General features: G+C 47.4%; 1 long non-coding RNA gene and 1 pseudogene across 30 annotated transcripts in view; both read right to left on the bottom strand.

Moving 5' to 3' along the window:
- LOC111550512 overlaps positions 1-19251 on the bottom strand; it is a 310717-nt gene extending 291466 nt beyond the window's left edge. For 6 of the 29 annotated variants that reach the window (XR_003309505.1, XR_003309490.2, XR_003309498.2 and 3 more), the window contains exon 1: positions 17565-18744. This is a non-coding gene — a long non-coding RNA (uncharacterized LOC111550512). Of the gene's footprint in view, positions 1-16741; positions 18759-18933 lie in introns of those variants that run through there. The other 23 variants (XR_003309484.2, XR_003309494.2, XR_002734090.1 and 20 more) reach the window with 14 other exon arrangements.
- Positions 7322-8737, bottom strand: LOC111550554 (annotated as a pseudogene). Its single transcript, XR_002734097.1, has one exon. The product of XR_002734097.1 is annotated as a macrophage migration inhibitory factor pseudogene (transcript).
- Positions 19252-25161: the final 5910 nt, after the last annotated feature.

The raw sequence follows: 25161 nt of genomic DNA, 5'->3' as shown, positions 1-25161 counted from the left end.
TTCTCTCGCTCTGCGTCTCCCAAATGCACGGACTGGCTCTTGTAGACTATAAAAGCTATAGTTCCTCTTGTTTGTTCCCTGTGAGAGCCTGAGACAGTTCCAAGGGCATATTAAGCTTCTATAATTCCCATCCAGGGCCTTACTGAGTTTTTCCAGAAACATAACAAGACAGGAAATGCTGCACAAAATAATGGGGTGGACTGAGACTTTTTTCATCATGATAGCTGACTGTTTTTTTCCTTCCTTCTTTCTTTTCTTCCCTCCTTCCCTCCCTTCCCTCCACTTTCCTACCTTCCTCCCTTCCCTCCCTTCCCTCCCTTCCCTTCCTTCCCTTCCTTCCCTCCTTCCTTCCTCCCTTCTTCCTTCCTTCCTTCCTTCCCCTCTCCCTTTCTTTCTTTCTTTTCTTCCTTCTTTCCCTCCCTCTCTCCTTTTCTTTCTTTTCTTTTTTTGACAAGGTCTTGTTCTGGCTGGAGTACAGTGGTGGGAATATAGGTCACTGCAGCCTCAACTTCCCATGCTCTGGCGATCCTCCAGCCTTGGCCTCCTGGACTACAGGTGCATGCCACTGGCTAATTTAAAAAAAAAAAAAAAAAATTTTTTTGTAGAGATGAAGTCTCATTATGTTGCCCAGGCTGGTTTCCAATTCCTCCCATCTCAGCCTCCCAAAGTGCTGGGACTACAACAGGCAAAAGCTACCATGCCCAGTCTTTCTTTCACTTCCTTCCTTCTTTCCTTCCTGCCTGCCTGCCTGCCTGCCTCCCTGCCTCCCTGCCTCCCTGCCTTTCTTCCTTCCTCCATCCCTCTCTCCCTGCCTCCCTCTTCCCCTCCTCTCCCCTTTCCTCCCCTCCTTTCCTTTTTCTTTTCTCTCTTTTCTCCCTCTACTCCCCTCCCCTTCTCTTCTCTTGTCTTCTTTTCTTTTCTGACAAGGTCTCACCCTGTCTCCCAGGCTGGAGTGCAGTGGTGCAACTACAGCTCACTGCAAGCTCCGCCTCCCGGGTTCACGCCATTCTCCTGCCTCAGCCTCCGGAGTAGCTGGGACTACAGGCGCCCACCATCTCGCCCGGCTAGTTTTTTGTATTTTTAGTAGAGACGGGGTTTCACCGTGTTAGCCAGGATGGTCTCGATCTCCTGACCTCATGATCCGCCCGTCTCGGCCTCCCAAAGTGCTGGGATTACAGGCTTGAACCACCGCGCCCGGCCAAAAAAATGGTTCTTTTCTTTAAGCAATTCTGCTGTAATTGTTCACTGCAATTGAAGCTAAATCTGAAAATCATGCTTGTTCCCCTGATGGAAATCAGCAATGGCTTACCAGCAGAGAGGGCAAAAGTGAGTGAGCTACCGGAAACCACTATTGCTTAATAACAGCCGACCCCATATTATGGAGCCCTGTGTTAACTGGCAGGATACAAAAGAACTGGCAGAAAAAACAAACACACAAACAAAAACCAACATATGTTGAGGGGACGGAGAGAGAAAGGAAAAAGGAAAAGAACCGAAGAACAGGGTTATCCAGTATCTAAGGAATGATGACTTTTCCAGGCACATACAGACTATCACTAAAGTATGTAAGGAACTGAAGCAATTCAGAATAACATTACATACAAACAGTTCCAAGGGAAAAATGTCAACGCCCTGTGAGCGGGGAGGTGCTTGCTCAGTCTAGCATTCAAGTCAATACCCACTAATTAGGGAGCACCCACTGTGACATGCCAGCTCCCTGCTAGGCGCTGAGGGAATAGAAAGGAAAGACATGAAATGCCTGAGGGAGCTTGTGCAATGGGTTAGAGGCACCTATAACCAAGGAGTTGCAAACTGCTGGCCCCGGGGGCCACCTGCGGCCCACAGGTATTTGGTTTGGCCTATGAATGTTCCTTTAAAAACCTAACTGAAAACATTTAAAACTCAGGAGAGTTTGTATTTTAAAAGGCTTCTCTTTTAAAAGTGGAAGCTCTGGCAACACTGGGTCTATCTTTTGGCATGAGGAGAGAAAGGAGGCCAGGGGAAGAGGGAGCTGGAATCTAACAGCAGCCTCTGTTAACATCTAGCAACCTCTTTCTCTAACAGTATCTCTCTGATAACATCTAGAAGAGGGACCCCCTGGTTTGACAATCCGGACACTTCTTTTTTTTTTTTTTTTTTGAGACTGAGTCTCGCTCTGTTGCCCAGGCTGGAGCGCAGTGGCCGGATCTCAGCTCAGAGCAAGCTGCGCCTCCCGGGTTTACGCCATTCTCCTGCCTCAGCCTCCTGAGTAGCTGGGACTACAGGCGCCCGCCACCTCGCCCGGCTAGTTTTTTTTTTTAGTAGAGACGGGGTTTCATCGTGTTAGCCAGGATGGTCTCGATCTCCTGACCTCGTGATCCGCCCGTCTCGGCCTCCCAAAGTGCTGGGATTACAGGCTTGAGCCACCGCGCCCGGCCGCCAATCCGGACACTTCTTACTGTATTTGATCAGGCCCACCTGGTGTGGTTGTACAGTCTGTGCATCCTCCTAAACAGCTGAGTCTGGAACCCCTGACAGGAGCCCACTGTGGAAACAAAATAGTAATACAATGGGGTGTGAGCTGTGAGAACTCACACACACTGTGCTGGGAGGGAATCAAACACTGAGAACTAGTGTGAGGAGATGAGGGAATGCTTCCAGGAGGAGGTGACCCCTTAACGGAGTCGTAAAGTGTAAGTAGTAGTTCATTAGAAGAGGAAATGGGGAAAGAGACAAAATCCTGTCCCATTTCCCTGGCTGGCTGATTCTCTCACTGTGTGAGACACAAACCTTAGAGAAGAATCTGCAGACACAAATCCTCTAAAGTCTGGAAGAATCACTGCATTGCAAGCCTTCAAAAATATTGACGCCCCACATTCACCAGCTGCCTCTGATCCCCACAATCATTATTTCTAACCCCAGGCAATCCTGACAATCCTTATTTCTGACTCCAAGGCAGTGCTTTCCTCCACAGGGCGAAGGCACTCAGCCTTGGGACGGTGAGGGCCAGATTCCTAGCCCAGGGCCACCGTGCATTCAGCAATTCAATACATGCTCACTGAGAGCCTCTGACGCACAAGGCACTCAAGCTAATAATGGGAAGCCATTAAAAGCTTTTAAGTGGTTGCCTTTCAGGATCTAGTTCGCCATTTGCAAAGCTCACTTGCTTGCAGGAGGGAGGTGCAGGATGCTCCTCAGCTTTTCCTTTTTAACAAGATCAGTATGCAGAGAATGTCTTCCAGTTGCAGAAAGTATGTATGGAATTTCCAGAGTCATGAAAAGGAAGAGATATGGCCTTTGCAAGGTCTGGGGAAAGGAAAGAAGAGGGCTCAGGCCAGCCAGGAACTTACCAAAGACCAGGGGGTAGCCCCCCTGCCCCAGCATGCTGCTGAAGCCCCCTCCCGCTCCTCTCTCTTTTCAGAAGGCACACTTCTGGGGGACCATCTGTCCCAGGTGTTCTCGGGGAACGCAGACCTATAAATGGGGAGGGACTGCAATGACCATAGGAAGGCCAGTCTGCCAGAGGAAGCCCCTAGTCTCCACCGGCTGGGTCTGGCCAGGGCTTTTCACAGACGAAATGAAGTCTTTTGTTTAGCGAAAAGCAATGTACCACATGGAGAGGAGATCTCTCTCTTCAAAATCTCTAAGTGCAAAGATTGGCTGATGTGATCCTAATGCTGCTGCTAGCCCAGTGGGATGAATCATGACCTAAGTGGGACTAAAACTATGGAACAAACTCAGTCACAATAAATGCCGGAAGGGAACTCTGTCTTCTTTAGCCACTCTCCTATAAATTCCTGGGGACTTTCCACACAGAGGACCTTTTCCTTTTCCCATTTCCTTTTGAAAAAATGGGAAAAGCCAAGCATTCCACCAGAGGGTAACTGACATACTCTCTGCTACATCACCTAGAATGTTCCAAACAGACTCCAGGCTGGCAACCCCTCCTCTGGACAAATCTCTCTGGCAAAGGCACATCACTCTAACCTCATCCCTGCCCCAGCTCAAAACCTTCCATAGAGCCGAGCATGATGGCTCACTCTTGTAGTTACAACACTGGGAGGCCAAGATGGGAGGATCGCTTAAAGTCAGGAGTTTTAAGCCTAGACAACAAGTGAGACCCTCTCTTTATAAAAAGTTAAAAACAAAACATTAGCTGGGGGTGGTGCCATGCACCTGTAGTCCCAGCTACTCTGGAGGCTGGGGTGGGAGGATTGCTTGAGTACAGGGGGTCCAGGCTGCAATGAGCCACTATGGCTCACTGCACTCTTGCCTGAAGCAACAGAGCAAGACTCTGTCTCCAAAAAAAAAACAAAAAACAAAAAGAAAAAATGAAAACTTTCAATAGCTCCCTGTCACCCACAGGGTAAAGTCCTAATGCCTCGGCACAATTTGGAAGATCCCTAGCTAACTCCTTCCTCAAACCTTGCCCTCCAAGAAGTCCTTTCTTTCCTCCCTCCCTCCCTCTCTCTCTCTCTCTCTCTCTCTCTCTCTCTCTTTCTTTCTTTCTTCCTTCTTTCTTTCTTTCTTTCTTTCTTTTCCAGGCTGGAGTGCAATGGCTCGATCTCGGCTCAATGCAACCTCTGCCCCCCGAGTTCAATCGATTCTCCTGCCTCAGCTTCCCAAGTAGCTAGGATTACAGGCACCTGCCACCACTGCTGGCTAATTTTTGTATTTTTAGTAGAGATGGGGTTTCACCATGCTGGCCAGGCTGTTCCTGAACTCCTGACCTCAAGTGATCCACCCGCCTCAGCCTGCCAGAGTGCTGGGATTACAGGCATGAGCCACCGTGCCCGGCCCCAAGAAGTCCTTTCTGTCTCCAAAATAAATTCCAAACTCATCCTATTCTCTTCCTCTCCACTGCTAGAGCCGGATCCAGCTCTCTCTCTTGGATTGCTGTAATTCAGTCCCCAGATGGGCCACCTGCTTCCATTGATCCACCATCTACCCAGCAAAAAGGTCAATCAAATCAGGCACCGCCCAGCTTAGCAGCCACCAAAGACTTAAAAAAGCACTTAAGGCCCTCCATGACCAAACATCTGTTCACCTGGACCCTGAGCGTTCACTCCTGTCCAGTCACACAAGTCTCTTGACACTCTGAATACACCAAAAGTTTTGCAGCCTCAGGGCCTTCACACATGCTATTATCTTTACCTAGGATATCCCTTCCCTAAACTGTTTTGAAAGAAATTTAAAGAACCAGCTGGATGCTGTGGCTTACAGCTGTAATCCCAGCACTTTGGGAGGCTAAGGCAGGCAGATCACCTGAGGTCAGGAGTTTGAGACCAGCCTGGTCAACATAGTGAAATCCTGTCTCTACTAAAAAAAAAAAAAAAATACAAAAATTAGCCAGATGTCAGGGGTTGTGCCTGTAATCCCAAATACTCGGGAGGCTGAGGAACCAGAATTGCTTGAACCCAGGAGGTGGAGGTTGCAATGAACCAAGATTGTGTCACTTCATTCCAGCCTGGGTGACAGAGCAAGACTTTGTCTCAAAAGAAAAAAAAAGAAAGAAAGAAAAAGAAAAATTCAAAGAGCTTAGAATTGACAACCATGAACATCTTGTCATATGTATTTTCCAACTTTTTTTCTTTTCTACATATTTTCAAAATGTGTAAGTGATATGTGTAGGTATCTACCTTCTTCTTTTCAAAAAAAAGCATTAAAGATAAGCCAGACACTATGGGTCCTCCCTGTAATCCCAGCACTTTGGGAGAACTGGACAGGAGGATGGCTTGAGGCCAGGAGTTCAAGACCTGCCTGGGCAATATAATGAGATCTCATCTCTACAAAAAATACAGGCATGGTGGCTCACACCTGTAGTCCCAGCTACTCCAGAGGCTGAAGCAGGAGAATCACTTGAGCCTGGAAAATAGAGGCTGCAGTGAGCCACGATCACACCACCCATACTCCAGCAACCTTGACAGAGTGAGATTCTGTCTCCACAAGTAAACTAATGAATCGAATTTTTAAAAAAGCAATAAAGGCAAAGTTAACGTAAGTTTTGACCTTCACAATCACCCCACTCCCCCTCTCTCCCCAGATGATGACAGTGAGTTTGATATAGATCTTTCCAGCCCGTTTTTTAAACCTTCACATTCATCTCTAAATATCCTTAAGTAACATACAGCATGAGCTATGAATTCTCAGTCTTACCTAGGAATGGGGCTGCACATGTTTCCAGTTTCACTACCTGCTGCCAAGGTGGTCTCTAAAGTGACCTCACACACTCACTAGCGGAGCTGAACACCCTGTGCCTTGTCAACACTTGAGTCAGACATCCTATTTCTGGCACACTGTAAAACATTAAACATGTATCTTGTGGAAACACCCAGATGCCCTTCAAATGGAGAAAAGATAAACAAACAGTGGTATATCCATACAACAGTATACCAGTTAGCAATAAAAACTACCAAACCCCTGATGTCTACAACAACGTGGAAGGGTCCCAAATGCATTATACCAGGTGAAAGAAGACAAATTCAAGAGGCTACATACTGTATGAATCCATTTATAGGACACTCTGAAAAAGGCAACACTGTAAGGTCAGAAAACAACTCAGGGGTTGCTTAAAGCTGGGGATGGAGAAGGAGACTGGCTACGAAGGGACAGGAAGGAATCTGGGTGAATGACAGGAATGTTCTATGCCATGACTGTGATAATTACACAACAGTGTCACACAGTTCTACGCATTTATCAAAACTCTTAGCATTGTATCCTAGAAAGGATGAATTTTACTGACTAGAAATCAGATCTCCAAAACCTGACTTTGTTAGCAAAATTTAGAATCTTTTCACATTTATCATCCACTTTGCTTTTTTTTTTTTTTTTTTAGACGGAGTCTCGCTCTGTTTCCAGGCTGGAGTGCAATGGCAAGATCTCGGCTTACAGCAACCTACGCCTCCCGGGTTCAAGCAATTCTCCTGCCTCAGCTTCCCAAGTAGCTGGGACTACAGGCGCATGCCACCATGCCCAGCTAATTTTTGTATTTTTAGTAGAAACTGGGTTTCACCATGTTGGCCACGATGGTCTCGAACTCCTGATCTTGTGATCCGCCCGCCTCAGCCTCCCAAAGTGCTGAGATTATAAGCATGAGCCAAGGAGCCCAGCCATCCACTTTGCTTTCTATGAGCACTGCATGGTCATATCTTTCGCTCACTTTGCTATAAGGCTGTTTGTCTTTTTATTGTTGACTTTTGGGAATTCTTCATACATTCTAGATATTGGTGCTTTGTAATGTATCAATATTGCAAATATCTTCTAAGTCTTTTATTTGGCTTTTAATACCATTGTAGTTTTTGTTGCTTAGATGTGCCTTTTTCTTTTCTTTTTTTTCTTTTTCTTTTTTAGTCTCTAAACCGTTTTATTTCTCCATAAGGTTGGGATGGGCGAGCCTAGAACACTGCGTGCTGCGGGTTCCCGGGTCGAGCCAATGCAGACCGCGTGGGGCCCTGCGGCTCTTAGGCGAAGGTGGAGTTGTTCCAGCCCACGTTGGCCGCGTTCATGACGTAATAGTTGATGTAGACCCTGTCCGGGCTGATGCGCAGGCGCTCGGCCTGCTGGCCGCACAGCAGCTTGCTGTAGGAGCGGTCTGCGCGCCGCCGATCTTGCCAATGCTGTGCAGGCTGCAGAGCGCGCAAGGCTCGCTGGAGCCTCCGAAGGCCGTGAGCTGGTCCGGGACCACGTGCACCGCGATGTACTGGGGGGGCTTGCCAGTGGCCTGCGCCAGCTGCTGGGTGAGCTCGGAGAGGAACCCGTCCGGCACGGAGGCGCGGGGCACGTTGGTGTTTACGATGAACATCGGCATGATGGCAGAAGAACCCGGACACCCACGCAGAAGCACAAACGCACGCGCCGCGGCCGCCGCTGAGCTACACGCCTGACTTCTCGGACACTACGGTGCCTTTTTCTTTAATATGTAGTCATATTGATCAGTCTTGCCTTTTCTGCTAATACTTTGTTCCTCTGGTTAACTTACTGAGTCTTTGTGTCTCACTCAAATCCTGATTCCTCAGACAGGATTTCAGTGTGAACCCCCTTACCTCACAATAACCATCCCGTCATATTATTCTAGTATGCATTATTTCATATTCCTTACAATGTTATTTTTTCTTTGTCTATTTGCTTGTTTCCCCCACTTAACAATAAGCCTCTTAAGAACTGGTACTAGTTGATCTACTTTGATCACTACTGAATACCAAGGCCTTGAGCAGAACTTGGCACACCACAGGCATTCCACAAATACCTGACAATAAATGAGATTGAAGAAAAATCCAATACAGGTGCATAGGCTACACATAAACATATGTGAGCATATAACACTGTACATACATGTTAATGACATGTTAGTGCAACAAAGACAGCAAAAAACATCACGTGTCTCACCAGGAAACAACAAATTCAGCTTCTGTGCAAATCTCATGAACCAACATATTTACCTGAAATTCCAAAACATTCAGACATTATGCACAATAATGCTAGGACTGAGAATTTGGGTTTTTTTAATTAACTGAAAAATAGAAAACATGATCTATATAAACAGGCTGTTGTGAAGCTAAGCATTCACATCAAAGGAATGATAAAGTAAGCAATATAACAGTCACTGAACAGAAATATCTACCCAATAAAAATGACATGGACAGCCGGGCACAGTGGCTCATGCCTGTAATCCCAGCATTTTGGGAGGCCAAGGCAGGTGGATCACCTGAGGTCGGGAGTTCAAGACCAGCCTGACCAACATGGAGAAACCCCGTCTCTACTAAAAATACAAAATTAGCCGGGTATGGTGGAGGCACCTGTAATCCTAGCTACCCAGGAGGCTGAGGCAGGAGAATCACTTGAACCCAGGAGGCAGAGGTTGCAGTGAGCTGAGATCGCGCCATTGTCCTCCAGCCTGGGCAACAAGAGCGAAACTCGCTCTTAAAAAAAATAATAATAAAGAAAAAGAAAAAAATGACATGGACAAAGTGCATATAATATTCAAAAATGCCTATGTCCTAACAGTAACTAAGAAAAAAAATCAGGATGTGTCCGGATGTGGTGGCTCACGCTGTAATCCCAGCACTTTGGGATGCTGAGGTGGAATCACTTGAGGTCAAGAGGTCAAGACCAGCCTGACCAACATGACGAAACCCTGACTCTACCAAAAATACAAAAAAAAGAAAAAAAGAAAAATAGCCAGGCATGGTGGCATCCCAGCTACTCGGAGGCTGAGGCAGAAGAATCGCCTGGACCTGGAAGGTAGAGATTGCAATGAGCTGAGATTGCGCCACTGCACTCCAGCCTGGGTAACAGAGCGAGAACCTGTCTCAAAACAAAAATAACCAGGATGCAACATATACACTATGATTAAAATACAAAACACACACACACACACACACACACACACACAGGCTGGGCACAGTGGCTCACGCGTGTAATCTCAACACTTTGGGAGGCCAAAGTGGGAGGGTCACTTGAAGCCTGAGAGTGAGGCCCAATCTCTGCAAAAATAAATAAATAAGTAAAAATAAAACAAGGCAAAGACAAAACAGTGATTGTGTTGTTTGTATTCAACTCAAGAAATATTATGTTTTATGAATTTACCAACCCCACCTCCCAGCTTTTAAACATTTATTTATTTATTTATTTATTTATTTATTTATTTATTTTAGAGACAGGGTCTCATTCTGTCACCCAGGCTGGAATACAGTGATGTAATGGTAACTCACTGCAGCCTCAAACTTGGGTTCAAGCAAGCTTCCTGCCTCAGCCTCCCAAGTAGATGGGACTACAGGTGCATGCCACCAAGCCTGGTTAATTTAAAAAAAAAAAAAAATTGAGGCCGGGTGCAGTGGCTCATGCCTGTAATCCCAGCACTTTGGGAGGCCGAGGCGGGCAGATCACAAGGTCATGAGTTCGAGACCAGCCTGACCAACATGGTAAAACCCGGTCTCTGCTAAAAATACAAAAATTAGCCAGGCATGGTGGCGCGTGGCTGTAATCCCAGCTACTTGGAAGGCTCAGGCAGGAGAATCGCTTGAACCCAGGAGGCGGAGGTTGCAGTGAGTCAAGATTGCACCACCGCACTCCAGCCTTGGTGACAGAGCGAGATTCCATCTCCAAAAAAAATAAATTTGTAGAGACAGGGTTTCACTATGTTGCCCAGGCTGGTCTCAGACTCCTGGGCTCAACTGATCCTCCCACCTCTATCTCCCAAAGTGATGGGATTACAGGCACGAGCCGTAGTGCCTGGCCCATATTTCCTTCTTCCACCAAAATCCTTGAATTTTCAAGTCAAGTACCTTCCTCCTGAAATCCACATTCCACATGAGTTTGTCATCTTTCTAGATGTATATCTGGGAAGTTGCTCCTTGCTGACAATCCTTGAAAAGTGCCCAGTTCTCAGGACCCAGTTGAAATCACTTATGCCTGGTTATTCAGGCTCTCCAGGATGTCCTGCCCCTCACCCTCACCCCACCTGCCTTTTCCACCTTCACCCATACCACCAGCCACCTTAGTGGACTTCCGGTTCGAGGCCTCGAACCTCTGTACTGCCAGCCCACTGCTGTCACCAAGGCCCAGGCTGAGACCCAACACCCCAGTGTCTTCCTTGCCTCCTGGGTGAGTCTCTTCCAGCTTCTGGGCTGCAGCAGGCCTGGTTGGCTGTGGTCCCATTTCAACCTGCCTTCTTTCTCTCTTAGCAGTTACATCTGCAGTGTGCCTCCCTCCCACGCTGGCAGCTTCCCGAAGACGGCAACAGTTTCTCATTCACGGCAGAACCCCTGTGCCTCACCCACACATTTGATTCACTAAATGCCGACCTCGTCCAAGGCATTGTTCCATCCAGTGAAAATATGATTCAAGCCACATGAAATCTTACTAGATTTTCTAGTAACCATAAAGTTAGAAAAAACAGATGAAACTAATTTTAATAACTTACTGTATTTAACCCAATATATCCAAAACATTATCCGTTCAATATGTAATTAACATCAAATGATTGGTTCATGAGATATCTTGGCAGGGCGCAGTGGCTCACGCCTGTAACCAGTAGCACTATAGGAGGCTGAGGTAGGCAGACTGCCGGAGCCCAGGAGTTTAAGACCAGCCTGGGCAACACAGGGAGACCCCAGCTCTACCAAAACTACAAAAATTTAGCTGGGTGCGGTGACACAGACCTGTGGTCCCAGCTGCCCAGGAGGCTGAGGTGGAAGGATCACTTGAGCCTGGGAGGTCAAGGCTGTAATGATCTACGGTCACACCACTACACTCCAGCCTGAGTGACAGAGTGAGACCCTGTCTCATAGAAATAAACCAATAGGCCAGGTGCAGTGAGCTCACGCCTGTAATCCCAGCACTCTGGAAGGCTGAGTGGGACGGATCACCTGAGGTCAGAAGTACAAGACCAGCCTGGCCAACATAGTGAAACCCCGTATCTACTAAAAATACAAAATTAGCCGGGTGTGGTGGTGGGCGCCTGTAATCCCAGCTACTTGGGAGGCTGAGGCAGGAGAATCACTTGAATCCGGTAGGCGGAGGTTGCAGTGAGCCGAGATCATGCCACTGCACTCCAGCCTGGGTAACAGGTGAGACTCTGTCTCAATAAATAAATAAAGAGATACCTTACTCTTCTCACTAAGTCTCTGAAATCCAATGTGCATTTAACACATACAGTACATCTCAATCTCCTTTCAAGTGCTCGATACCCACATAGGGCTCACAGCTACCGTATGGAGAGCACAGTTTAAGATGCTGGGGATACAACAGTGAACAGCCTAGAAGTCCATCCCTGTGGCCCCGTCCACCACTTCCAGCCCAGACCCGGCACTTATACTCTGTGCATGTTTGTCCTGGTGCTCTGGCTCCTGACCCTGATTTAGTTTCTCCTCAACACAGCAGCCAGACTGACCATTTCAAAAGCCAAGTCAGATCAAATGGCTTTCCTTTTTAAAACACTGCAAGGAAGCTGGTCATAGTGGCTCACACCTGTAATCCCAACACTTTGGGAGGCTGAGGTGGGTGGATCTCTTGAGGTCAGGAGTTTGAGACCAGCCTGGCCAACATAGTGAAACCCCATCTTTACAAAAATAAAAACATTAGTCAGGCATGGTGGCATGCACCTGTAATCCCAGCTACTTAGGAGGCTGAGGCATAAGAATCGCTTAAACCTGGGAGGCGGAGGTTGCAGTGAGCCGAGATCGCCCCACTGCACTCCAGCCTGGGCAACAGAGCCAGACTCTGCCTCACAACAAACAAAAAAACAAAAAACACTGCAAAGGCTCCCCATTTTACAGAGTATAACACAGAATATTTGGAATGCCCTGCAGGCTTTCTGTGAGGCTCCACACCGCATGCTGCTCAGGTTCTCCTATCTCCCTTGCTTACGCCATTCTCATATCATACTTTTCCTGGCTGCTCCCCACCCCCCCAACACAGGCTCATTCCTGCCTCCACTTCTGTCCTAGCTCTTCCCAGAGCCTGAAACACCCATCCTTCCCGTCCTTCAGGTGGAGATTAACGTTAGCTCCTCCATGGAGCCTGCCCTGACTCTGACCGGCCAACTTAACCGCGCAGCACCACGCCCCAGCCCTCCAGACACTGGCCCTCCCACAGCACTTCATAATCTTGAATACACAATTCATGTCCTTTTGTATTATGTCTGCTGTTCCTTATCTGTCTAACCCAGCTGTAACTTAAGCTGTAGCATAAAAATCTGTCCTTTTTCTTCCTTTCTGCATCCCCAACATCTACAGCAATGCCCGGCACCGAGTAGACACGCAACAAATACATCCTGGAAAAATGAATGGTTTACAATTTAGTGGGAGAAGAGAGACATATGGTATACTAGGAAGATAAGCACTATGGAGAAAAAATAACTCAGGAAGGGGAATGGAAGAAAAGGAGGCTGCCATTTTATGAGGGAGGAGAATAATACAACAATAATAAACATAGCAACTACCGCTACATAGTAACTACTATGTGCCAGAGCCTGTGCTAAGCACTTTACTATTAACACAGTGGGGCCAGGGCGACTTTACACAGGAGTTAGTTTTTGCCTGCACTGCCTCCATCTGTCCCCTAGCTGTCTCTGGGGACCAGCCTGCCCCACTACTGTGTGACATCCACTAGGACAAAAGCTCCAGGGGACAGGGATGTTTGTCTCTTCTGCTCCCTGGTGGATCTCCAGCAGCTCAAATGGTGCCAGGCATATAGCAACTGCTCAGGAAATGAATGCATCCATCAGTCTTGAACCAAGTAGTCAATGTTAGGGCTAATGCACCAGAAAAAAGAGCCCTGAAGAATAATAAATAATAATTGCTTTACTCAAATGTTTTACTGAAGGGTTTACTTCCTCTGTGCTAAGTGCTCTGCTAAGTGCTCTGCACCATCCCTGGGAGGGAGAAGCGATTCTCCTCCCCTGCTCAGCAGCTGAGGAAATGGAGGCATACTGACCTAAAGTAACTTGCAAAGGCAGTCTGACATCCGAGGGACGGCCCTCTGATACCTGTCCTTCCTGAGACCCACTTCTGCAGCTTTATTTACTTTCTTATCTGTTTCTAACTTATATAGGCCAGGGTTTGTTTCTGATGCTTGCAGAAAACTAGAGTGAAGTCACTGCCATCTTAAGAGCTAGGCAACTAGAATGTTACCTCTGTATTCAGAAACCACTACTTCATGCAGCCACAGGAAGTAATAAAGCTCAATAATTGGAACAGTAATGATATTAGCTAACTTTTACTGTGTGCTCACTTATGAGCCCAGGTCCTCTGCCAGACACATTCTGTTCATCATCTGGTTTGTCATCACAGGAAACCATTCTATAGATGAGGAAACTGAAGCTAAGGAAAGTAATTTGCCCAAAAATAACCAGATCTACACTCCTCAACTCCCTCAGACATCCCCAGTGCCTCCCGCTACTGTCTGTTTTCCTTCTTTTTCATCAGCTTACTTTCCCTACAGGCAAGCCCCCCACTTCCCACCATGTCAAGCTGTCTCACATCTAAAAAGATAGTGACTGTAGACTGTGTATCTTGTTTCCTTGAAGACAGAGCAGTTCTTTCTTTATTTTTTAATTTTTATTTTATTATTTTTTATAGAGACATGGTCTCACTCTGTTGCCCAGGCTGGTCTCAAACTTCTGGGTTCAACCAATCTTCCTGCCTCAGCCTCTCAAAGGGCAAAAATTACAGGCATGCGCCACCATGCCAGGCTGAAACAGCAACTCTTGACAGCCACCTGATTCAACAAAGTACCTGGGCTGTGTTGGGCACTTAGATGCCCCTGTTCTCAAGAATTTCACAGTCAATGATAATAAAGAGGCAGATAAACAAAACAATATCTCATACCTCCCCACGCGCGCACACACACACACACACACACACACAACAGTTCAGAATTTTGCAATCAAAAAATGAATGAGACCATTTCCACATCATGTATATAAGTCTTGTGTTTTATGACCTGACATTGTTTTTGTTTTTAATGACAGGGTTGGGAGAGGGGTCACCACAATCTTTGTAACGCTTAGGGTCCCTACAACAGCTAAACACACCCAAGATAGAGGTGAGTACTTAGAAGAGACTGTTGGAGGGTGAAGGGAGAGGGAAAGATCATGGCAAAAAGAGCTCAATCTCCCATCCACAGTGAAGGTTGATAGTAATTAAATCCTGAAACCTAATTTTGATCACAAAATCCAGTGGTATACCTGATTGCAACCTCTTGCAAATGATTATAGATTTTGCACAAAGATTGAGGCATTTTTTTGTTTGTTTGTTTTTTGAGACAAAGTCTTACTCTATCTCTTAGGTGGGAGCGCAGTGGCAATCTCAGCTCACTGCAACCTCCACCTCCTGGGTTCAAGAGATCCTCCTACCTCAGCCTCCTGTGTAGCTGGGACTACAGGCGTGTGCCACCACGCTGGGCTAAATTTTTTTTTTTTTTTTTTTGTATTTTTAGTAGAGACAGAGTTTCACCATGTTGGCCAGGCTGGTCTTGAACTCCTGACCTCAGGTAATCTGCCGGCCTCAGCCTACCAAAGTGCTGGGATTACAGGTATAAGCCACCACACCCAGCCAAGACTGAGGCTTCTGACCTCTACCCATGACTCCTGCCCACACCCACAGCCCAGAATTTTCCAGCATGGCAGCCCTCACCTAAGGCCTCTTGGCCCCTTTGTCTCTGCCTGGTCCATGGCTGCGGAAAAGGCCGGCAGCCACAGCATGAGGTATCTTTGTCCAAGATGTTCAGCTTTCTGTTTGTGCCTGAGGTGCATGGGGAGGGTGGGAGACACACTCAGTCCTCCTGCTCAAGGCCAAGGGGTATACCCTTTTCTTGTTCTTTTTTTTTTATTTTTTTTGAGACTGAGTTTTGCTCTTGTTGCCCAGGCTGGAATATAATGGTGCGATCTTGGCTCACGGCGACCTCCACCTCCCAGGTTCAGGCGATTCTCCTGCCTCAGACTCCTAAGTAGCTGGGATTACAGGCATGCGCCACCATGCCCAGCTAATTTTTTGTATTTGTAGTAGAGACTGGGTTTCACCATGTTAGCCAGGCTGGTCTCAAACTCCTGACCTTAGGTGATCCACCTGCCTCAGCCTCCCAAAGTGCTGGGATTACAGGGGTGAGGCACCACGCCCGGCCCTTTGCTTGTTCTTAATCTCACTATCCTCTAACTTCTGAAAGTCACACTAAGAAGTCAGAAGACTGGTCCAAATCCCTGCAGCTCTGCCACTCCCAAGCTGTGTGACCTGGGAGGATATTTTTAACCTCTCTGGGCTGTGGGTTCCTCATCTGCAAAACCACAATAATAATAACCCTATTTTACAGGAAAGTTAAATGAGATCATATAATTTGAAGTGTTAGAACCAACCCTACCCCCATAACAAGAATTCCATCATTGCTATACATTTCATTATAAGTGCCTCGTGGAGTTGTAGGGAGAAGGTGAAGAACATGCTTTGCGTGATAAACAATGTCCACGTTATACATGCACTATTATTGTTCTTATTATTAATTGTCATTTATTACCATTTTTAGTTCCTTAGATTACTTGAGGTCAGAAAACAGAAGAGACAAAGGGGGCTCCTGCCAAAGGACCCATTTTGGCAGCATTCCAAAAGGTCTTGAATTGCTGAGACTCTCTAGGGATGATATTGAAGTGACTGTCCACAGGACTCAATGGTCCAAATGATTCCAGATTGTTGCTCTGTTCCCATGATCAGTCAGGGTCCCACCACAGACACTGGAAATAAAGTTGGGACAGGGGGATGTGGTCCTGATCCCTTAAAGAGATCACAAACCTGCATCAGGAAACAACAAAAAGCAAAACAAGGCCGGGTGCCGTGGCTCCTGTAATCCCAGTACTTTGGGAAGCTGAAGAGGGCAGATCACCTGAGGTCAGAAATTCGAGACCAGCCTCACCAATCTGGAGAAACTCTGTCTCTACTAAAAATACAAAATTAGCCAGGCGTGGTGGTCCATGCCTGTACTCGCAGCTACTCGGGAGGCCTCCCAGCATTTTGGGAGATGGAGGCGGACGGATCACCTGAGGTTGGGAGTTTGAAACCAGCCTGACCAATCTGGAGAAACTCCGTCTCTACCAAAAATACAAAACTAGCTAGGTGTGGTGGTGCATGCCTGTAATCCTAGCTACTCGGGATGCTGAGGCAGGAGAATCGCTTGAACCCGGGAAGTGGAGGTTGCAGTGAGCTGAAATCGAGCCATTTTACTCCAGCCTGGGCAACAAGAGTGAAACTCTGTCTCAAAAAAAAAAAGCAAAACAAGAGAAAAAGGAGAATGTCATGTCTGCAGCCAACTATGAAAGCAAATGTAAAATAAAAAGGCCACACATCCAGAAGAGCCACCTGACATATAAAACTCATAGCAAAAGGTAGCCATCAGCAGGCCTGCCGCTGTGTCTCCAGAGAACCTGGACGGGCAGTTATCCAAGGTCTTCCACTTCCCCCAGATAATCTGCCGATGGTCTGCCCAAATGCAGGGCCACTCACACAAACAGGAGGAAAGAACAGGCTGTCTTATAGTCCAGGAGATAGCTTGACGAAGCTGCCAGAGAAACGTGTCCATCTTGGGCAGGCAGAAGGGCCAGGCATAGCAAACACAGGCTCCAGAACCCAGCCAGAGTGCCTGCCTACTGCTCAGGAGGCGGAAAAAAAAAAAAGTAAAGAACAGGGAGTTGATTTGATGTGGACAGTGAGAATTCACCAGGTTTTCAGGCCAGCAAACATATAAACTAGTGGGGATCAGATATGTCAGAACACCCCCTTTCCAGTGTAGAAAAGCTCCAGCCACAGAAACATACAGCATGGAGGTGGGGGGAACGGGGGGGGGGGGGGGGGGCAGGTGTTTAAGACAGAGGAAAAGGAAAGTTAATCAGAAAACAAAACAAAACAAAACAAAAATGGACTTCTATTTTTCAAGAGAAGCCGTTTATGCAAAAATTCTGCACTCAAGGTAGGTAAGGCAACAAGAATAAGCCACTCTTAAACAGGCAAAACAACAAAACCAGTTAACAAATCCCCTCTGGGAATTCAAAGGGTACAGCATATACCCCACAGCGGAGCCACCCAGCCTTTCCATCGTCATACCCGTAAGTGGAATTCCAGCTGGGCCCTTGTGCCGACGTTTTAGACCACGAGGCACGTCCTCACCTCCAAGATGTAACTCATCTCAAATAATGGAGACCAGGCCACGAGGTTTCTCCCAGACATGGATTCTGCATTTGTCCTTCTGCAGCTTCCAGGAAGGTTTTCCTCCTAATAAATCCGTCAGAAAGTTCCACTCAAGGTTCTGAGGATTGATGCAACCCCCTTCTTGACTGATCAGAGCTTTAGAAAGATTCGCTATGACCGCAGGACTATGTCAAGTTGAACAAGTCTCAACTTGTCGCTGCCAGTATGCAAAATAGGTCTGAAACATCTTATAACAGACAACACAGCAGACACAGTCCCTGCATCCTCAGGGCCTCCGCCCACCCACCACACACAAACACATTTCTCTAGGGTTTTTTTGTTTTGTTTTGTTTTTTTGTTTGTTTGTTTTTTCCGGCAAGGGAATAGCCCCAGTAGCCAGGATTCACAGTAGTGGAGTGGGCGAGAGCCAGGCTAACAGCCTCTCTCTGGAAAACCTAAGACCAGAAAGGAAACACCAAAACCTCATCCTCTTGTCTCTAAACCCTTGCATGTGATTTCTTCTCTTCTCTAATGTTCTAGAAGGGCCTAAAGTCAGGAGCTTAGGTGAACAGAAGAATCTTCGATGCCTGCAAACCATTAGGAAAATGCATGAGGCATCCACGCACAGACACATGCAGCTTCGTGGCTGTGCTTCCTGAAAGTCTACACCCAGAGCCACAAACACTGGCAGAAATAAGAGCACGTTAGCAAGAGAAGGCAAACCTAATTAAATCAATAGCCCAGCCGAGAAGAATTACCATGATGAGGGTTTAGGAGCACCCAACAAACCCCCTCACATGCGATGCAAAAGCAGAGAAAGTCTCAAAACACGGAGTTACTGAGTTTTTGGAAATCACCTTCGCCCAGCCCCGAGCGGGGGTGGGAGGAAGGGGGGAGTGATGGCCAAAGGATGGAGAGATGATTACACATACACAGACCTCTAGTTTCGCCCGAGGGGCCTCCAAACCACATCGTGGCCCCAAATCTGTTCTGAATGCAGAGGAGTCTATTTTTGGAGATTAGTTAATATGCCTTTGATCAAGTTCATAAATCCAGAATTGCCTCTATGCACCGGCCATCCCGTGTCATCCCCCTCCCCTCCCCCTCCCCAAACGCCCAAACCCGCCGCCAGTCTTGAGGCTGGTGATGCGGAGGGTGCACACCTAGCACACACGCACTGGATTCCGAAAGCCCCTTTCCTCTCTCCGACTACTCACAGCGCATCCCTTCCCAAGGCCAAGGCTCGAGAGTTTCCAGAAACGCAGGAGACAAAATTGGAACTTACTGGAGGGCAGATCTGGCCGTGTCTCCACAGGTCACAGGGACCGTCAACATCCTTTCCGCAAGGAAATCCACGGGAAGGTGCGGGGGGGTCCCGAGGCACATCCTTGCTCGCAGCTCCTCGTCGCCCCTCCTCGTCCCGGCCTCCCTGAGCCCGCTCGGCCCGCGGGCCCATGTGCTCGGCGGCCACACGCGCTCTGCCCGGAGGAGCGCGGGGCTGGCGGGTGGCCAGTGACGTCACGGCGACTCGCGCTCGGGCCTCGGGGGAGGGGGGAGGCGCGCGCCGCCCGGCCCGCCGCGTGCGTCCTCAGTCCCCGCGCTCCCGGCCTTCCCCAGGTCCCCGCCCGCCGCCCGGTGCGCCCCTCTGCCCGCTTCCCGGCAGCGCCGGGCACTGAGCCGGGGAGGGCCGCGCGCGGAGGCGGGGCGGGCCTGGGCCACTGCGGGCCCAGACTCGGGGAGCTGAGGGGATACGCTCTGCCCTGGGCTAGGGGTCCTCGCTACAAGCGCGCCGGAGTCCCACCGAGCCGGAGGGAATCCCCGGTGATGCCAGCTGGCGTGTGCGCCGCGCTTTCCGCGGTCTTTCCCTCAGCCCTCTTACCCTCCCCACACCGTCCTGGATAGCAAGCGGTCTTCCCACTTTCCTGCTGAGAGGAAGGCGAGTTCAGTGAAATAGGAGGGCCAGAGATGCTCCGGGATGGGTGCAGTTCCTGCAAAAGACCGCCGACTGAGCTCCAGCTCCAGTGATCTGAGCGCCTCTTTGGGTACCACCCAGCATCTGCGGGCCGGGTGAGAGGGGCTCATGCACCTTCTCTCTTCCTTCGAGGTCTCCCTCTGTTTCCAGGAGCCCAGTTGCAAACCCTTGCAGAGGGTCAGCTGTCTGCGCAGCTCCCTCCACTCCGGGCAGAGTGTGTTCAACTAGTCCCTTAAATGCCCAATAGTTCCTCCAAAGGAACAAGTGGACACTAGCCTCCCATTTGGGATGTGTTTATCTTGTTCTATCCCCATAAATCCGAGACTGGACAGATGTAAGAGTTGTCCCTGTTCAGGTCGAATTTTAGTTTATTTATTTATTTATTTAGAGATGGAGTTTCGCTCTGTCACCCAGGCTGGAGTGCAGTGGCCTGCTCTCGGCTCCCTGCAACCTCCGCCTCCCGGGTTCAAGCGATTCTCCTGCCTCAGCCTCAGGAGTAGCTGGGATCACAGGCGTGCACCACCACGCCCAGCTAATTTTTGTAATTTTAGCGGAGACAAGGTTTCACCATGTTGGCCAGGCTGGTCTCGAACTCCTAACCTCAGATGATCCACCCGCCTCGGCATCCCAAAGTGCTGGGATTAGAGGCGTGAGCCACCACGCCAGTGCCCATCCAGTTCAACGTTTATTGAGCACTTAGGGGGAGTCAGGCATCCTGCTAGGCGATGGGGAGGGGGTTACACACGGACCCTAGTAGGAAGTCACAGCCCAGTGAAAAATTGGACACACAAATGGGTGATTTCAATATTATGAAACAGAAGGTTGCCCCTCTTCTCCCCTGCTGGCTACTCTACATCCTACTCACTCCAACCTACCTGGAGGCTCCTCCCTCCCTCTGTGGAGTGTTTCATCACATCTTTTCCCGTGGCGGCTTCTCAACGAAAGTGTTCTGACTTGAAAAAGAAAATAAAAAAATTACTCAGTTGATGCTCCTATTCTGCCTGTTCCACAGATTCATTTACACTCTTGGGCATCTGTTTTGTGCCTGGCTCCTTGCCAGGAGCTGGACAGGTCTCTGCTTTGTGCCTGGCTCTCTGAGAGGGGCTGAACAGGTGTCTGATTTGTGCTTTGCTCTCCGTGAGGGACTGGACAGGTGTCTGTTTTGTGCCTGGCTCTCTGTGAGGAACTAGTCAGGTGTCTGTTTTGTTCCCGGATCTGAGAGGGGCTGGGCAGGTGCCTGGGCTGTAGTTGTCATCCGTCTTTTAAAATATAAAGAGAAGATGATTAGAAAACTCTGTATCTATACATCATGCAATAGGAGCTGTAAGACCTTAATCCTTTCACTGCTTAATCATTTTTTCTAGAAACCAAAGGCTGTGACCTTGAGGAAGCCTGTGCCCTCCTGGGGGATGGTGGTGGGCTATGAGAGAACCAGCTTCTAAAGGCAGACGCCTCTGTCCATGTCCTGGCAGATGATACCCAGTCCCTTTTGCATGGAAAATCTCCCCTGACTGAAAAGACACTTTCACCCAGGACTCACTCAACTTTGACCTTGATGCTGTTTGCCCTCCCTGGGTCTCTAGCTCTCATGTACTGATCTTAGATTTACATTTTCCTTTTTTAAATTCCTTTCTTAGAATTAAAACATTTTTTCGGTAAAAATACAAAGAAAAAATAATATTTTAATATTCCTCATCCAAAGTGAACATTTTGGTATATCTGCTTTTGTTTTTTCGTTTGTTTGTTTTTGTTTTTATTTTTTTTTAAACGGAGTCTTGCTCTGTCACCAGGCTGGAATGCAGTGGCTCAATCTTAGCTCACTGCAACCTCCACTCCTGGGTTTAAGCGATTCCCCTGCCTCAGCCTCCCAAGTAGCTGGGACTATAGGCGTGTGCCGTGCTAATTTTTTGTATTTTAGTAGAGACGGGGTTTCACCATGTTGGCCGGGATGGTCTCCATCTCCTAACCTCATGATCCACCTGCCTCAGTTTCCCAAAGTGCTGGGATTACAGGCGTGAGCCACCGTGTCCAGCCCTGCTTTCATTTTTTAAAAGTCACTTTTCTTCTTGCAAAACTGGTATTTTATACACACACACACACACACACACACACACACATTGTAAAACATTAAAACTCTGCAAAAAAAAAAAAAAGAGAAGAAAAAAAAATTTTATCAGCCAGAAATAATTTTCCTGAATATCAGATGAGGCCTTTTTGGGCACAGATGGATACATACAGGCATACATCTTGATATAGATATATAGTTGGATGCAGGATTGACAAATAGATAAGAAAAATATTTGACAATGTTAATATCTCATAGTTGCAATTTTTAAGAAATCTAATTTTCTTTTAATAGAAGAAAAGAAAGCTAACATAAAGCTAAAGGAATTGTTAAGTTTTAAATATTTGTTTCCCACATGAGAAGCACTGCTTTCTAAATAAGGCTACAAAGCCTCAGAAAAGATAATGAAAAGCAAGAAAAGAGTGGCATGATGTTTTATTTGTAGGCCTTATCATTGTAAAATCCAGGCAACTTTTTGTTATTACATTTGCACATTTTCTCACATCTCCCTTTACCTCACCTATATTTGTTAGTTGTTTTCTGTTTTTGTTTTTGTTTTGAGACAGTATCTCACTCTGTCATCCAGACTGAAGAGCAGTGGCGCAATCTCGACTCACCTCTCAGGCTCAAGCACTCCTCCCACCTCAGCCTCCTGAGTAGGTACGTGCCACCATACCTGGCTAACTCCTGGGCTCAAGCCATTCACCTGCCTCCGGCTTCCAAAGTGTTGGGATTATAGGCATGAGCCACTGTGCTAGAGTAGTTGTGCTATTGTCTTTCAACTACCACTCTCCATTCTGTAAGTACAGTTATCATGGTTGTTTAGTATTAGGTCTATAATTAAATAATTTTATGTTCAGTACCAGTCTTCATCTTCTCTATATCTGCATCCTTCTTTTTTTTTTTTTTTTTTGAGATGGAGTCTAGCTCTGTCATCAGGGTGAAGTGCAGTGAAGTGCAGGCTGAAGTGCAGTGACGCGATCTGGGCTCACTGGAATCTCTGCCTCGTGTCTTCAAGCGATTCACCTGCCGCCAAGCGATTTTCCTGCCTCAGCCTCCTGAGTGGGGATTACAGGCATCTGCCACCATGCCCAGCTAATTTTTGTATTTTTTTTTAGAGACAGGGTTTCACCATGTTGGCCAGGCTGGTTTCAAACTCCTGACCTCAAGTAATCTGCCCATCTCAGCCTCCCAAAGTGCTGGGATTACAGGCGTGAGCCACCATGTCTGGCCCTATATCTGCATCCTTATCTACAAAACCCATTCATTCCTTTATCAAACATTATCAAATTCCTCTTATGTGCCAGGCACTGTGCTAGTCCTCAGGACAGCCCAAGTCCCTGCTCTTGTTAGGTTGACATTCTAGTGAGAAGAAGCAGACAAGCCAATAAACAAGGTAATTTCAACACTAGTAAATACTATTGAGACAATAAATCTCAGCAGAGAGCTAGAGAGAAAATGGGTCAAGAAGAGAATTGATTCAAGATAATTTGACAAACAAGAAGAAGCCAGCCGTCCAGGTGCAGTGGCTCATGCCTATAATCCCAGCACTTTGGAAGGCCAAGGCAGGCAGATCACTTGAGGCCAGGAGTTCGAGACCAGCCTGGCCAACGTGGCAAAACCTCATCTCTACAAAAAATACAAAAATTAGCGGGGCATGGTGGTGCAATCAGACCGGGCATGATGGCTCACTCTTGTAATCCCAGCACTTTGAGAGGGTGAGGCGGGAAGATCACCTGAGCCAGGATTTTCAGACCAGACTGGGCAGCATGGCAAAACCCCATCTCTACAAAAAATACAAAAATTAGCCAGGCATGGTGGTGCAAGCTTGTAGTCCCAGCTACTGGGGAGTCTGAAGCAGGAGGATTACCTGAGCCCAAGGACGTCAAGCCTGCAGTGAGCCTTGATCACACTACTGCACTCCAGTCTGGGAGACAGACTCTGTCTCAAAAAATAAAAATAAAAATAATTTTAAAATAACTGCCTTGACCAGGACCAGGCACAGCGGCTCACACCTGTAATCCCAGCACTTTGGGAGGCCAAGGCAGTCTGATCACCTGAGGTCAGAAGTTTGAGACCAACCTGGACAACAAGGTGAAACCCCATCTCTACTAAAAAAAAAAGAAAAAGAAAAGAAATTAGTTGGGTGTGGTGGCATGTGCCTGTAATCCCAGCTACTCTGGAGGTGAGGCAGGAAAATCGCATGAACCTGGGAGGCGAAGGTTGCAGCAGTGAGCCGAGACCACACCCCTGCATTCTAGCCTGGGTGGCAGAGTGAGACTCCATCTCAAAAATAAAAATAATAGGGCCGGGCGCGGTGGCTCAAGCCTGTAATCCCAGCACTTTGGGAGGCCGAGACGGGCGGATCACGAGGTCAGGAGATCGAGACCATCCTGGCTAACACGGTGAAACCCTGTCTCTACTAAAAATACAAAAAACTAGCCGGGCGAAGTGGCCGGCGCCTGTAGTCCCAGCTACTCGGGAGGCTGAGGCAGGAGAATGGCATAAACCTGGGAGGCGGAGCTTGCAGTGAGCTGAGATCCGGCCACTGCGCTCCAGCCTGGGCGACAGAGCAAGACTCCGTCTCAAAAAAAATAAATAAATAAATAAATAAATAAAATAATAATAATAATAATTGCTCAGACAAAAGAAAATTGGCATTTTTGAATGTCTACCTATTGACAAAATGTTCTTCAGAACAATTTTACCTGCGAACTTGTACATTTCCCTCTACTCCCAACCAGGCTCTATTCTTTTCATGGGGGGAAAACATTCCAGTTCAATGGGTTGGGAATAAAAAGAGATACATTTCATTCTTGTTTTAATTACATACTGGTTTATTACCAAATTCTTGCATGCCTGATTATTGGCTCATTGTACTTTATTTTATGAACATATTTTGCTTAGGCCCATTGACCACTCTGCTGTTGAGGTGTTCATTTACTTTTTGGTATATGTTTCCTAAATTAAGTTCCTTTACTTGTTTATTTTATTACAAATGCAATGCATGCTCACTAGTTTAAGAAAATCAACAAATATGACCAGGTGCAGTACTTGTAATCCCAGCACTTTGGGAGGCCGAGGCAGGTGGATCGCCTGAGGTCAGGAGTTCAAGATCAGCCTGACCAACATGGTGAAACCCTGTCTCTACTAAAAATACAAAAATTACCTGGGCATGGTAGTGGGTGCCTGGGTGCCTGTAATCCCAGCTACTTGAGAGGCTGAGGCAGGAGAATCACTTGAACTTGGGAGGCGGAGGTTGCAATGAGCCGAGATTGTGCCATTACACTCCAGCCTGGGTGACAGAGCGAGACTGTCTCAAAAAAAGAAGAAAAGAAAAATCAACAAATATACCATCCATCAGAAATGGCCATTGTTAACTCTGGAATACACATCCTTCTACATAATTACATGCACATACACACACACACACTCCTACATTTTTCTTTTTTTTTTTTTTTTTTTTTTTTTTTTTT

Source organism: Piliocolobus tephrosceles, chromosome 7 (genome assembly GCF_002776525.5).
Source record: "Piliocolobus tephrosceles isolate RC106 chromosome 7, ASM277652v3, whole genome shotgun sequence".
In the NCBI taxonomy this organism is placed as follows: Eukaryota; Metazoa; Chordata; class Mammalia; order Primates; family Cercopithecidae; genus Piliocolobus; species Piliocolobus tephrosceles.
Note: the sequence above shows the minus strand (reverse complement) of the source record. Positions and strands in the feature narration are given on the sequence as shown.